We start from the raw sequence: 17,610 nt of genomic DNA, 5'->3' as shown, positions 1-17,610 counted from the left end.
AGAGTTGGGCTCTCCATTTATCATTAATCTTCCAAATTGGAGGTATAAGGGTGTTTATGTAAAATCTTCTTGTACCTCTTCGGTTTTCATGCCATTTAATGAATGAAGGCCTCCCCACTATTGAGAAGGGCCCAAAGATGTAGTCCAAATTGGATGAACTCCGTAATCAAATCTTTGTGTCTTGATCTCATGTGTGATTATGTTTTTTTATCTTTGTTTTATATGCATATGTTCCATGGTTTTCAAGTTCTTTGTTATATGTAATTTAATATCTTATCCATAGCAAAAAAAAATTGGATCACTGCTTATGTTGAATTGTAATGTCTCCTCCTTCCATCATCTCTCATCTTTCTTCCCCCCCCGCCCCCCAGTGCTCCTCTAAACTAGACTTGCATGTTAACCTTCCTCACGCCATCCACAAAGCATGACATGGGAGTAAAGAACAACTACTCCATTTAGGGATCCCCATACTCTACCTCATGCCTTCCATGCAGCCACTAAATATTCAATTAATATCAAGGATATGATGGCCATTAAACACTCAACTTCCCTCCCAATTCACAAGCAATTTCCTTCCTCAAGCATCAGCTAGTTCATTGTAATTAATTTACAAAATCAAAATTCACAATTACTAACATGAGGGAGTTAATAAAAAGGGTTGTCACAATTTTCACCCATATTTACAGGGACAAATTTAGAGATGAAAATATAATTTAAAAAAATAAAGCATTACAATTTCAACCATAGTTACCCAGAAAAATTTGTAAAAATGGCATAGTGAAAGGTAGAGATAGTGCTATCATGTTAGATTGTTAAACTCCTAAAAAATCAACAAGAAATGAGTGTTCGGAAATGTGTGTGCGCAGTGGGATTGCGAGTTCCAAAGCTTTGAAAACGTACACAGAAAAGATAGTTGAAGTGAAAATTTGATGATATCTTTTTTATAAAGAAATGTTATAAAATTTTAAACAATATTAATTAAATATCATAATAAAAAAATCTTAAATGTTTGAAAATTATCTTCTAGATTAAAATTTATTTAAAAAAAGGTAATTTTAGATTAAAATTTAATTTAAAAAAATTAAATGAAAAATAAGAAGAGCTAATTAGACTAGGCCTAGATTTGACGTTTGAGCATTTTTTTTTTCATTTTAAATGTATTTGACAGTGCAAAAAATAAATAAATTGAAACAACGAAAGTGGCTCGTTAAAAAAAAAAAAATTAAATGTAAATTTGGCATTCACTAATTAAAATTAGCTGACATAATTCATGGTAAGCATATTTGAGCTAGGTATGAGGTTATGAATGGTGGCATAGTTTACAAGAGGAGTGTTGGGCCCAACTTCTACTCATGAATATGTGGAGTCCAAATCTTGGTCATCAAAACCCCAGCCAATCACACTTCATTAGACACTGAAGGAGTTGATGGATTCTACCTAAAACCTTTTCAAACTTTATTAGGTTAAATCACTACTCAGATTAGCTTTATAATTTAGATGCCCCAAAATTTTATAAGTTTAGCTACTGAGTTAAAGGTTTTGAAACTTAGCTAAGTAAGGTAGAAAAAAGAATCTAAAATTTGAACAGTAAGCTTAAAGTCAATTCTTGATAGAAGTTGCACAATGACGACAGGGAAGAAAATTTCAAAGTTGGAATTCAAGTCCAAAGATAATGCATGATGCAATGTCACCATTAAGCTCACAGGGTTGTATCTCAAGGTTCATTATGAAGAGTTCAATGAAGATGACGACGAGAATTTTCCCTCGGAAAAAGAGTTCAAAACAGTAGATGACATGAGGTTGCAGTTTTGATTCTTATCGAAGTAACCTCAACATCAACATTATGGAAGAGTGAAATAGGGGAACATATGTGCTTCTTGCTCAAGAAATGATGAAGATAATAAATTTTATGATGCCATTTTGGAGCAGGTCAGCTAATGTTGAGTTGAACAACGAAAGAATAACCTACAAATAAATTTTAATTGCAGAAAACAATGGCAAATAAACAACATAGCAAAGTAATCAAATACAAATATTAACACAATGTTTTATGTGGTAAAACCCTCCTTATGAGGGAAACATCCAGGGGGCAATGATAATTAGTATTATTATTATTCAAGGGATATTTACAATAGACAACACATAGGCATACATTATCCAACCATTCCACACACTCTCCATTTGTTTTATGAATTTTTATTGCCTCCGCGTGCTTACATGGATAAATAACAACCTGCCAGATTTTTTTTCTAAAATTTTCCATAGCTTTTAAAGCAGTTACATAAGAAACATTTTGCATAAAACAAAAAAAAATTCCTTTATATGTTTTTTCCAAAACTTAGATTAGAAAAACAACCCAAACCAAGGGAACCAATTTTAGCTATTATCCCAAGAATATAGGGAAATAGTTGGTAACTTGTTGCAATCTCCACCTTGACAACAATTTATCTGATATATCAAGCCCAAAATATTCATCACCTTCCTTGCAAGCCAAGAGAAGCTAGCCACCATTTCAACTTCTCTAACAAAACTAGTTTTGTGAACATGTCTACACAATTTTGGTTTGTATGGACCTTTTCTAGAGCCACCACTCCACTTTCATCAATAACCTGTCTTACAAAATGGTATTTAACAAATGTTTGTTTTCTCTTACTATGATAAGTTGGATTCCTTGCTAAATGAATAGCACTTTGACTTTCACAAATTACTTTCACCTTGTCCTGCATCCTTCCAAAATCACCTAGCAAACCTTTTAACCAAATTTCCTCTTTGCAATCATGTGAGACAACTATGTATTCTGTCTCAATAGTGGATAAAGAAACTATGTTCTGAAGCTTTGAAATCCAACTAACAACTCCACCTGCAAGAGTAAAAACATATATAGAAGTGGATCTCCTCTTGTCAAAGTCACCTACAAAATCAGAATCAACATAACCAAAAATCAAATCACTACTACCATTATAGGTGATATAATAATTACTTATGCCCCTAAGATACTGAAGCACCCATTTCACTATTTCACAATGCTCTTTACCTAGATTTTCCATGTATCTACTCACAACGCTAATTTCATGTCAAATATTTGGCCTTGTACTAACCATCACATGCATTAAGCACCCTATTTCATTAGCATACGATACATGAGACATATACCCCTTTTCTTCATCATAACTAGGATACAAACCCAAAGAAAGTTTGAAATGAGAAGCTAAAGGGATTTGAACATGTTTCATATTATTCATACCAATTCTGAGAAGTATTTTCTTCACATACTTCTGTTGTGATAACCACAACTTACCATTTTTCTTGTCTCTTTGTATCTCGATGCGCCAACTAAGCCTTTAAGCCTCTCAACTATTATTTTGCTTGCTACAAGCATATTGTCAACATATAACAACAAAATAATGAATATGCCATTTTCCAACTTTTGAAAGTAAACACAATGATCATACTCACTTATGGTAAAAGTATGGCTCAGCGTGACAGAATCAACTTCTTGTATCATTTCCTAGGAGACTGCTTCAAGCCATACAATGACTTTTCATGTTTGCAAGAAAGCCTCTTTTTGTGATTTTGAACAAACCCTTCTACTTGTTCCATATATATATTCTCATCCAAATCTCCATGTAATAATGTTGTTTAACATCTAGTTTCTCTAACTCTAGGTTAAGTAATTCAACTAATGCTAACACAACTCGAATTGAAACAAGCTTAGCAACTGTTGAAAAAATATCATGGAAATAAATACCTTCCTTCTGAGAATATCCTTTTGCAACCATTGTTGCTTTGTACTTATGAACAATGTCATCAACTCCTTTCTTGAATTTGTAAACCCACTTGCAACCGACAACTTTCTTGGCCTTGGGAAGTTCCACCAGATCCCATGTCTTATTTCTTTATAAGGAATCATTTCCTCTCTCATTGCTACCTTCCATTTATCACTATCAAATACTTCCATTACTTCCTAATAACAATCAGGTTCTCCATCATTAGCAATCAAAGCAAGAGATGTAGAAAAATCATCATACCTTTTAGGAAAATAATTGATCCGTGTAGATCTTCATGGAATTTGTTGCGGTATTTCCTTAGTTTCCTAAGAAATTTTTGTATCCTCATTTGCTTCTGTAGGATTTTCTTCATGAACATCTTCATGATCCTCCTCCTGTGAAGATGATTGGATTTCAAATTGAACTTGTTGAATCTATGGTTCTTTTGTCTGTTTCATTTCACCATCTACATCTGATTTTATGAGTGATGATTCATTTAATATGAAATCATTGTTAATGATGATTTTGTGGGTAGTAGGATCCCACAATCTATATCCCTTAACCCCATCACCATATCCAACAAATATTAGTCTATTTTAGTTTGGATCTAGCTTAGAATGTTGATTCTTTGGAATAAGAGTATGGTAATTACGTGTCCGCATGATGCTTGAGTAGTTCAATACTCTAGTCTTAAAAATTTTGGAATCTATATAAGTGGTTGGTTGTTTCCCCTAAAGTAATGAGTAAATACATTATTGGTTCTCTATTTTCATGTGAAACATCATTTAGGCCATGGAATAACTTCTAATTAGACCATAAAATTTCTATTTGCATGCGAAACATCATTTAGGCCATGGAATAACTTCTAATTAGACCATAAAATTTGCAAGAAACATCATTTTGAGCTAGCATATTTTCATTTATTTGAATAATTACATCATAGGTTTAGACTGATTCATGAGAAGCAATATCAATTTTCTTTTATTTGAGTAATTACATCATTGGTTTCCACTGATTCATGAGAACCAATATCAATTTTCTTTTATGTGAGTAATTACATCATTGGTTTCCACCAACTCATAAGAAGCAATATCAATCACATCATAGATCTCCACCTTTTTTACATCATGGAGTTTCTTCTAATTACATCCCTAATGTCTACCTACTCATGAGAATGGACTTTTAAAACCATGTAATATTTTCAAATTATTGTTTCTTGATGTAATTTCTTTTATTTGAGTAATTACATCATTGGTTTCCACTGATTCATGAGAACCAATATCAATTTTCTTTTATCTGAGTAATTACATCATTGGTTTCCACCGACTCATAAGAAGCAATATCAATCACATCATAGATCTCCACCTTTTTTACATCATGGAATTTCTTCTAATTACATCCCTAATTTCTACCTACTCATGAGAATGGACTTTTAAAACCATGTAATATTTTCAAATTATTGTTTCTTGATAGTGTTACTTGTTTTGCACTTGAAACAAATGTATGCTTTACCCTTTCACTTTAGTTTACTTTATAAAACTCTCAATTGTTTTCCCTATCAAATTTATAAAACTCACAATTTATTTCCCCTTAAACAAATAAAATTTATAGCTCAACAATCCTCTTAATTATTTTCAATACAAATTTCATTTCTACAATATTAATTTTTACAAATCTATCCATCATTCATTACTACAGTATTAATTTGTACAAATCCATCAATCATTTAAACTTGTAACAAATATATGCTTTACACCTTTCACTTTAGTTTACTTTATAAAACTCTCAATTTGTTTTCCCTATAAAATTTATAAAACTCACAATTTATTTCCCCTTAAAAAAATAAAATTTGTAGCTTAACAATCCCTTTAATTATTTTCAATACAAATTTCATTTCTACGATATTGATTTTTTCAAATCTATCCATCGTTCATTACTACAGTATTAATTTGTGCAAATCTATCCATCATTATAATCTGACTGAGATAAATTTATTAAAAACCTAAAATGACAGATTGAGAAAACAAACGCCCATTAAAAAAATATTAGTTAAACTCCAGTCTACGCGTATAAAAATCAGAGCTGTAAGACATTGAACATGACAATCGGTAGGAATGACTACGCGCATAAAAATATGTGAGCTGCCATACATTGAACAACCCTTTGAACAACACAATCTGTACGATCTGATTGCCTGCCAGTGACTTCTCAAACGGTTCTGTACTTTACCTTTATTTGATGGTCAATGAAAATATCCTTGACCATGAAAATATCCTTTCCTGGCTTTCCATTTCGAACGTCAATCATGCAGGAGGATATGTTTATTGTTGTGCAAGGACTGGTCCCGCTAAACGATCGAAACATGTCATAACAAAGTGAATGGTCCCCTGTTTTAAAGTGATAACAAAGTGAATGGTGAAGTTTACTGACGGCTTCCCCGCAACTCATTTAATGTCTTTTCAAAGGCTATGTTATGGGAATGAATGAGAAAAAATAAAATTTTAATGTTCAGCAGATTAGCTATAGTTTATGGGATTGCTATTTTTTTCTACTTTTTGTCTTTTACACTTCAATCTTTTTATTATTTAAATTAATAATGATATAAATCAACTCACCTACTCAAACACGACAAGGTGTACATACAGCTGACACGATATCCATAATCAGCGTACCATAGAATAGGTATTAATAAACATGCACTCATTGCGTTTCAATCCAATCTGCTGGAACTATGACCAGTTTCTTCTCATCAATCTGCTGGAACTATGACCATTTCTTTATTTCCTCAATCAAGAGTCGGATAGATGCATGCAATGCTTTTTTTCATTATCTATTTACTCTGTGTTTAGCGCGAGCATGATATTGGAGCAAATTACAGTTTACATGTTATTTCAGCGGCGCTGGTGTGTCTATTAGTTTGGGATGTTGCGTTCCTCGTTCATGGCGGTGTAGAAGTATAATCCAACGCTCCTCATGTGTTTTGTGGTATGTGTTTAAATCTAGCAATGTGTATGTTTACTAACACCTGTGGGTTTCGGTGTCACGGCAATCGTGACTCCAACAAGTGGTATAGCTAAAGGTCTTGAGTTCCAAACAATGGTATCAGAGCCAAAGGTCTTGAGTTCGAAACACCCCTTGCTCTCTTTTTGGCAGAGATTGTTGCGCTCCCGTTAATGCCGGAATAGAAGAATAATCCAATGCTCCCCGTGTATCTCGTGACATGTGCTAGCAATGTATATATTTACTAAAACCTACGGGTTTTAGTGCGAGTGACTTTCTGTAGAGATAGTTCTACTCCGCATATTTAGAGAAAAACACTTTTGTAAGGATGAAGCACGTGTATCTCCTGACATGTGCTTAATTCTAGCGATGTATATATTTACTAAACCCTACGGATTTTAGTGCCAGTGACTTTTTGTAAAAATAATTCTACTTCGCATATTTAGAGAAAAACACTTTTGTAAGGATGATGGATAACTGCATGGCTACCATGAGCATGCATGTAATTTCATCACCATATTTCCGATCGCTCAAACTTTCCGAGTAAGGTTGCGCTCATTTTGCAGCGGACGGGGATTTGAGGCGAGTCCTATTTCCAATCCTATAACATATTTATGACACTCTGACATGCGCCGGAAATAACCTTTTATAACATCGCGTCCGGATAATTATAGAAAAAAAGAAAAAGCTGCGCGTTATAAACGGCTATCTCCCGAACATGTCAGGCGTCATAAATATGTTATGGGGTTGGAAATAGCTCTTGCCGGGATTTGATATCGTTGGCACAACCATAATTAATAGTTAATAAATAGATATGCATAATTATTGAAAAGCGTGGGTGTAGGCAGAGTTAGAATTTGGAATTTTTTACGCATGGTATAATTTATTTTTATTTTATACGTTTTTGGTTTTGTGCTCCTTTAAAATTTTGACTTTCAAGAATAATGTTTTTATTATAGATTAATTTTTTACCAATAAAGGTTTTGATTATAAAATTATTTTTCAATAATATAATTATGTTAAATTTTCACATATTTATTATAAGGAAAAAAAACAAAATGATCATAACACATAAATGGCTTATTAAATTTCAAGTTTTGGGTTGAAATTACATGGAACATTCACAATAAAGTCTTTGGAACTTGAAATCAAATGTTCTTGCCCCAAACATGCCATAGTATTTGTGTATATGAGATATGACTAAAGATATTTTATAGGACATATAAAATGACAAACATAGTAAAACTATTGAATATTATCAATAAAAACTCAAAAGTATATTAATTAATATGGTTTATGTTATTATTTATATACATTAATGTTAACAAGAATGAATACATAGTATTTGAACCTTTTAAAAATTAAAAGACTAAAGTTATAATAAATGGACATTGTAGATCTCTTAACATCATGTTATAGGATTATGTTATGATTTCCTCCACTATTACATTCTTAGAGAGAAAACACTCATAAGTATTAAATGTGGTAAAAGCATGCTCCAATCAAATATTTCCTTGTATTTATCACCAAAATTGTAGTAAAATCAATATATAAACAAAAAAAAACATTGTGTATTAAAGTAAAATTGAATAAAATCATAAGAAACTCACTCTAAAAGGGCTCCATATGGTATCTAACTAGTTTATTTTTTAGACAAAAGAATTTCATTAAAAATTCAAAATAATTTTCAGCTTGGTGTATTATTTAGAGGCTATACCTTTAATCTAACTTGTACACATGTGAGCTAAAAATGAAATATATTTAAATTATAATCCTTTGACAACTACAATGGTGGAGGTTTCAACAAAAAATGTTGAACATTTGAAACATGTTTATTTTTCTTATTGAAAGTAAATAATCAATCCTAGGTAGAGCACTTGATGGTTATCCATTTCATATTTTTCAACTTCATTTAAAAACAACAATTTATATTATACCACCACAATATTTAGATTCCCAATAAAACTAAGTTCCATGCAAATTAGGAGATATTTTTTTACATTATCTAATATAAGGTTTGATATAAAACATAAATATGACACCCTAAAAGGGCACAAGAACATACAGTTTTCAGATCCATCTAATAAGAGAAATTCATTTTATAACAAATTATTAGTTGTTTCAAATTGATGTCACAACTTACAAGTATCTAAATTCCATTGCTCCATTGATAATGTAAGCAAGGAAATGCCTCAAGTTGCATGGAAGCTATCTATTAAATCCAAATAGAAATAGAGATTGGATATATGTGCAAAATAATCTCCTCGTATTTAAATGCATTTTGATAAACATAAAGGGAAAGATGTTATGCCATAGTAACAAAATGATCCAATCTACATGTGTCAATCTTTTACTACATTTTTAAAAAGGTTGGTAAGATGTGGGCCACCTACATATATGAAATGTAAATGGACAAAAAAATATAATAACATCTCATTCTCCAATATGTGGTGTAGTGAGGACTTCAATATTATAGAACATGATTCTTTTAAGATTAATTTTACATAAAAATGCAATACTTTAACTTTAATTACAATGGATAAAAATATATCAAGTTGGACTTCAAATTTGTTTTGTCATAAACATGTTTATGATTTTGATTCTTTATATTTTTAATCTCTATCTATGTTTAATAGGTTTGGGATTAAAATAAATATATGCTTTTTAAAATGATGGGGAGATAAGATTTGAAAATATTTGTCTATTCTTGTTTGCACCTAAACAAAGCAAGGTGCACTCTACAATATAATCAAATTTGGATTAAGCATAATGTGACTAATCTAAATTAAGTAACATTATTAAGCTTTAAAAATTTATAAATTAAATTTACATTAAAACAAATATATCAAAATAATAAATAATTATTGTTTTTATAATTTAATTATCATCCTTTCAAATATTTTAATAAAAGTTTTTTCAGATTTGATCTTTTTCTAGTTGGTAGATTGCTAGTTAAGATGCATCTAATTTGATTTAATTATTAATTATAATTATAATTATTAACTTTATTTTTTTATTTTTTATTTTATTTATTTATTTTTCTAATTTTATTTTGACTAAGCAAAATGTTATAAAAGAAATTACAACATCTCTACCATATTGGAGAGCACTTTGCTCGCAAATATTTTAGAAAAGAATGAAATCCTCATTGTCTTAAAAATATATATTGTAACAAAAAAAAATAGTATTTACATCAAAACAAATTTATTAAATGAAAATTCATTACTCAAATACAATATTAAAAAAATATCCGATTTAATTGAGGTATGTTTTTCTATTGATTAGTTAATTTAGGGAAGTCTATCTAAATATGTTAGAATGATTCTTATTACTAATTAAATTATTTCTTATTCATTAAATGATTTTTTATGGTTAATTTTAATCAAAGTATGGTAGGGATTTTTAACTTTTAGAGTGTTAAATCGGCTTATGCATTCAAAATTTATTTTAAATAATAAAAATCACAAACTTGCTTGAAATTGTAATTAAAAGAAACTAATTCTCATCATTATTCATATAAATATTTTAATTTAAATATAGTCAAAATTGAGATTATGCTCCAAATCTTGCTTAACAGCACAAACGTGCAAATCTTGTTTTAGATGCATCTCTACACAATCAATTATTTATTACTACTTGAAAATACCAATGTTCAGATAAATCGCATTTGTTTTCAACCCAACATCCACCAAAAACCCAAAAGCAGTGCTCCTTGTCTAATTTGCATAAAATCTACCAAACGAAACCAAACATCCACCAAAAGCCCGTTGTGCAATTTGGATGACAAAATAATGTGCAGAAACAAAGATAAAATCAAGGGGGGATATAGCCCACACATGCACATCAATACACAGTTACTATATCTGATGGGATTTTTTCACGGAGCAGCACAAAGAAGCTCTTGTGCTTGTGGTGTTTGGATTGCTATATCCACTGAACTATCCTACAAGATCTTTTGGAACGGGTGTTGTGGCACCAACAACAAGGTGGAAGCAATAGCACTATGGGGCCTCTTATGGTTCAGCAATTTTCTTAATATTCCCTACTTGCACATATACGAAGACTCGAAGATCATTATTGACCAAGTATTGGGAAAAGCCTCCATTAACACTCCTATGCTACAAGGATGGCTGAAGAGGATAGAGTTCCTTTGGCAACTTCATGAAGGTTCCACAATCCAGCATATCGATAGAAGCCAAAACAAGGAAGCAGATAGATTATCAAAAAAAGGATTGCTGGGAATGATAGGTAAATGGTATTTGGAGATCACCTAGGAGCACAATACATATGATATGGGGGACTTCCTATTTCCGGGTTAAATCTAAACCTCCCTCTTTTTTCTGCAAATTTTGTATATGTCACTTTTTGACTCGCTGTTCTGAACAATATCTGCATTTTTGTTTTACAAAAGGGATGTTCCTTCTCTGTCCTTGAATACTATAGAATATATGCACGTAGGGTGCTTTGATCTCTTTCGCTGGATCATGTATATTTCACTCTAATAGCTCACTTTTTTCCTATTATGAGAGATGGAGAACAAGGTTCCAATCATCTTGTGAATGATATATATGGCAACTATTTTGTATATTTTTTCTCGGTTAATATAATATACAACTTTTTTCTTACTCAAAAATAAAAGGCGGATTTACTTTAGGCTATCCTGGACGCCTTTCCCAGGATTTCAAAATTTCATTGCAGCGAGCTTAATTTGAAGCATTGTGTGGAGGTAAAATTATCGACACACAAGAATTATCACTTACAATAGGACCATGACAAAAACATACACCAAACGGAAGTCGTTGAAAGGTGGGAGACGAACGTTACCAGAGACAGGATGGCTTGCCGGAGGCTGGACAAGTGGCCACATCAAGGAGAACAAGTGCCTGGAAACTCAGTCTACTACTACCTTCACTGTCAAAGATACGTTTTGAATCATTCCAAACACGTCTGAAAAAACGGGCTTTAAAAATTTCTAACCATCAAATACATTCAAAAGGCAAAATGCCCGTCAAATTCCATCTCTGGTGCATGTATGAGGTAATAAAATAACTGTAACATAGTACACTGAGTTTTGTTTCGGATTAGACTTGCTTTCAAAACTTTGCTTCCTCCATTGTCAAACATGGGTTTATAAAATTATTTAGACTTAATTAAAACTCACCCCTTCACTTCAGATATCAGATATGTGATTCTGTGGATAAAATAAAATAACTAAAGACATGACCGTAAAATATAATTTTTTTAAATATTTTCTATATATATTTTTAAATATTTTATATAGAAAATTAGATAACTAATAAAATATAAATAATATAAATAATGAAAATATTAGATATTAGTTAATAATCTATGTGTGGAAACGATATATGGAAGAGTTTAAGTGAAGCAGAAATAGTTTAAAATTTTTAATTTTTTTATTTCATAAAATTATATTAATGAAATTTAGATGGCTAAAAATTGTGAGAATCAATTTATTTATAACATATGAGAGAATTTTAATTGAGCAATTTAATTTTACATATACCTGCATCATCCAAATCGTTGTCACCTCAACCTAGGGTGGCAATTAACCTAAAACCTAGCAGCTCATCAACTCGTCACATCTTAGCGGCCACCTGATATTTTTTGCCCATCGAAAGGACACAACACCGGAATGTTATTTTTTGCCCATCGAAAGGACACAACAACGGAATGTTATGATCCAATATATGGCAAGCAATAATGTGATGGTATTATGGTGATGGTGTTATGTCAGATACAGTGTTAAGTGTCTTAAATATTTTATAACATGAGATTTATTAGAAGCTGTCATTAGAGGTCTAATGACAGTAAGGCCTGGCAGCTTGAAAGATAGATTGTGGTCATGCTTTTATTATGCATTTCGTTCATTCCTACTACAATAGACATTTGGGTAAATCAAGAATTGAATGAATAAAGAAATTAGATTTTGAATTAAGGAAACCATATATGACTTTGTTATATGCAAGTGAAATTAACCCTGTAATTATGGCTTCCCCGTTCGATATTAGGCATTTCTCCAACGACCTTCCATTTGATTTTAGGAAAAAAAAATTGTAAAAAGGTAATATAGTGATTGATTTTAGGAAAAGAAAATTGTAAAAAGATTATATAGTGATTATGTGATTAGCTTTATTTTAAAGAAATATATTGAGATAGTTTAAATTTTTATTATTACTTGGGTTAAAGTTTTTAAAAAGAAATGACTTCTTAAAGGGTTGGTTTTATGTGTCACTTTATTATTTGTTAATAGTCATTTGAAACCTACTTTGTGTGTAATAGTTATTTGTCAAATTTGTGATTATGTATTTATTTAATCTATATATTTGTAAATGATGTTTTTTTGGAGATGGCTAAAATGTTTTTAAAAGTGATTTATTAGTGCCGTTTCTTTTGCACATTAACGTAACACCATCTAATTTATTAAGGGATTAAGGAGTTGAAATTTGGGAGGCTCACATAGTTGGCTTTGAGTTCATGCGAAAAGGCCTCCTCCACCACATGCAATGGGAAGTTGAGAAAGCTATGAGTTTCCCTCATCTTCATAGTGACTTCATCATAATTCAACGCTGCTTCTTCTGCCACCTTGAACGTTCTAAGCAACATCTATCCTCCTTGTCAACGTAATTCTCTTATTTATGTCATAAATTCCCCCCATGGATGCCTTTGCACCCATCTGTAGTGTGTCTTTGTAGGTGGGGAAGTTATCGGACTCTTTTTGAATATTTAGCGATACAACAAACTTTTTCTAGGATCAAGAATGTCTTTGATTGACATCTTCTTTCCATGTTCAACCATCATCAAAAGCTTGAGAGCCTTTAGATCAACTTGTTGAATTCATGCATACTAATTACAACTTCCAAACAATTGATATACATTCATGTGAATGCGCTCTTCCATTACCCTGAGGTTCCATCAAACTTGGTCCTAAGCTTCTCTCTATTACTATTGTTTGCTTCATAATTTAAGGACTTCATTAAGCTCATCACTTTTTAGGTCATCTATGGTGACTACTATTTCACCAGTTTGCTCTTTATTTGCATGTTGATGTGGTCATTCATGGTCATGCCAATCTTATGTTGCTCTTGATTTGCATATTGATGTGGTCATGTCCATGTTATGTTTCTCTTGATTTGCATGCTAATGTGGTCATTTATGGTCTTGTCCATCGTATGTTTTCAAATAGATTAGATTTTACAAATCAAGAGCCCTAAATGGCCAAAAGTTTATCCAAGTATTTAATGTGGATTTGTTGTGATATTTCTATCTACAACTTGTTCATTATAATTGGGGATTGCAATTTGTAACTTAAAAGTAACAAGGCATCACTATTGAAGCTACTCGCTATAGTAGCGCAACAATAAAAACATCCATGTAACTAACAATAAGAGAGGAATCTCCATCCCCACAAAGAGAGTCATTACTGTGTAGAAGCCTTAATCTAATTATTTGCATGTTTAGATTCATGGATGGCATGGGCTTGGGGGGAAACAAGCCAAGGTTAAGGGTGAAGATGAGAGCTATGATTTGGAGACAGGGTTGAGGTAGAGGCCTTCCCTTCTCATTCTTAGCAAAAAACCACCAAGGGTTTAGCTTTAATCCTCATCCCTACAACATGCACTTCGCCATTATTGTCTTTAAATAAGTGCTTTTCCAACACATAGACCACTTGGTGTTCTTTTGAATTTGTGGTTTCCATCCTCTAATTGAATTGTAACAATGACTCATGAAAATTTCATGATATACAATGAGCTTGTGTTTCCTCACACTCAATACTCCCTAGAAGATCATTTTTATATATCACCATTTTATTATTCTTAAAAACTCCATTAAAAACACTAATTGGGGTTGACATATCTCAAGACCATTAAATCACATATCTCTATCATATATGCATTTACATCTACTTTTACTTGAAGACACTTTGAAATTTCATTTTCATCGCAAACGAATTCCCCCATTCTTTAAACAAAGTAACCACCTTATTTTTTTTTCTATTTGAAAAGTATGCTAATTTTATGCCTTTCCAAAAGTCTCTCTTCTCCATTTCCCTTTAGAAAATTTTCACTAGCAAGAAAACTCTAAACAAAAATAAAGAGGTGAGATTATGATTCTCAACCATAAACCAATTCATTTTTGTAACACCCTCATCCACCCCATACACCATCCCGAGGGTAGAAGAAGGTATTACTATCATCGACCCAACCTCCATGGTCCTGTCATTGATATGGGGTCACAAAATTTCTTTAACTTCACACTTTCCTTGAATCTACATCTAATGCTACCATCGTGTCTTGCTCGTCGAAATATTTCTAGTGATATACTTTTCATCTCGATCCACCCTATAGATTAAAATTTATGTCCGTTTTAAGATTTGGCCAATAACTCTTTGCCATGGAATCCATGTGGCCCCACGTGGAAGCCCATGTAACACGCCACTCATCCCTTAGCACTTACAACACATACATGTAATGAATAGCTCAAGGCTAGACATACTCTTTCACGATCCTTGACGGGATGAGTCAACCTCAGTCTCTCCCTTATCATGCACATTGTTGCGACAAGAGTTCGTTGAGGTTCTGAGGCATAGAATTTTACTGTCAATCGTTGGGATTTTCTCGATTCCCCGACCCCATAATGCTTGTCCCTTCTCTTGTGTGCACACCACAATTTCCCCAAGGTCTAGGAATCTAAGACCCAAATATGATGTCATCTCATCGTCACACCAACATATCTCGCCTTGAGGACATATCGACGTCTCTCACCCCATGCTACTCACTTACCTCGACCTCTTTATGAAGCATTCACATCGAGTCGAGACAAAAACTTCATTCATCATCTAGCAGAAGTGACCCCTATGATAATACTTTACACTTCAAAGGCTTCTATGGTTGTTGATGCGCGCACACACACCAATGGGGAACGTTTATGATACATGGTGAACCCCTCTTGACCTTATTTATGTATATATGTATGTATATGTATTGAGGGGATGCCCTCAACCCTATTGACCTATCTTTCTTAAGCTTAAATAAAACTCAACCCCGCTTGCGTATACATAAATATGCAATTAAGGTTATCCCTACTGAGCTTAAATGACACTCAAAATAGATTTCAGATGTGTATTAATGGATTTATATTATTATAGTCACGCATAAAGGCGCAGTTCCTCTAAGTGACTCATCAACCCCGACTTCCTGAATAGAATCAACTTAAGGCTAGCAACATCAATCAATTTAACAAATATTTCCCACTTATGTTATGTCGTGACAAATAAACTGATAATAATCTCATTAATGAATACAAAGGTTAGTTGTCCTCAACCTTCATGTAGGAAATAATCCTTTCCTCATCAATATCATAGGAAATCAACATTCCTATTAATTAGCATATGCATCTTTAATAGCGGAGTGAGAAATTACACAAAATTCACATACACCGGGTTTCATATAAGAAATTATCTTGTAATGAGAAGCTTGGCAATTGAGATTGGGAATTTAAACCTCCACCCAACCTTAGGATGGTTGCACTTAAATATTTCTTTCAATTAACCACCCATGAGGTAGATTCAGAGATTTAGGAGGAATGTTCAAAGGAATTAAACCACAGTAACCAGTTGGACCGAGGAGTTGAGAGATCCCACTATCTCCTCCCTCAAATACAAGGAATCCATAGGCTACACCAACTTCACCCTCAAATAGAGGGAATTAAAAGGTTACACCACCTCCACCCTCTAAACTAACCAGTAATGCTTCTAGTGTCTCCACCCTAATTCTAGGAACCTAAAGAATAGTGACTCCACCTATTAGGCCCCTATACTACTAGTGTAACCCCTTATTGTTATTAGTATAACCCATTTATTATATTGATGTACCCATGTAGTGCCCATATTGTTACTATTGTGCCCCATAGAAGCCCACTATTGTTATTATTGTGCCCTTACATTATTATTGTTATGTCGGCTCTGATTATGTTATGACCCCTTAAGACTCCTATATATAGAAAGGAGGTCTTTTCATTTGTATCATCCAAGAATTGTTCATTTATGTAATGTAAAGGAGGTTGCCCCCTCGAAGAGGCTGAATTCTAAGGCGTTGATCCATCTTTTCTATCTTTTCTTGAGCTGGTTTCATAACATTTGGTATCAGAGCTTTGGATTCTAGGGTTTCGCCGCTCCAAACAGGTCATCGTGGCATTTTCGCTATAACTTGTTTTCTGTGATGTTTCAGAAGTCGCAAAAAAAACCCATTTGAGAAACAATCGCGTTGAACCTTGGGTCCGAATTTCAGAGCTTTTCGCATGACATTTGCGGAGATATGATCTGAGGAAGTTGGTCTTTTTGCAAACTCTTGAATTACATTCAAAACAGGTGACCTGGGGAAAATCGTCATAACTTTCTCTCTGAGGATCGGATTGAAATTTCGTAAGAAGGTACAGAAAGAGGACGGATTTTAGTTTCTTGTATGTGTGTTTCAGATTCAAAGGTTGAAACAGTGACTCATGGCACGTCGTACAAGTTCGCTCTGCTGAACTAGTCTAAAAGCAAGTCACTGTGGGAGATTTCACATAACTCTTTCTTGGAGAATCCAGTTTGGATCAGACTGGTGGCATTAGAAAGAGGATGCAGAGGGCTACTACAGGTCACAATTTCAGAACTTAAAGATCCGAAAGTACAGAGTTACAGTCGTTTCAAGGTCGAGCTCCTAAAATCAAGAAAAAGCAAGATGAGGAAGTTTGATGGCAAGGATCCGGTAAATTGGATACTTCAGATGGAGAAATATTTTGATCTACATGATGTACAACTGTTACAAAAGGTATGTATTGC

This window comes from Pinus tabuliformis, chromosome 3_2 (genome assembly GCF_031772625.1).
Source record: "Pinus tabuliformis cultivar Carrire ecotype Pingquan chromosome 3_2, CPIR1, whole genome shotgun sequence".
NCBI classification, from domain to species: Eukaryota; Viridiplantae; Streptophyta; class Pinopsida; order Pinales; family Pinaceae; genus Pinus; species Pinus tabuliformis.
Note: the sequence above shows the minus strand (reverse complement) of the source record.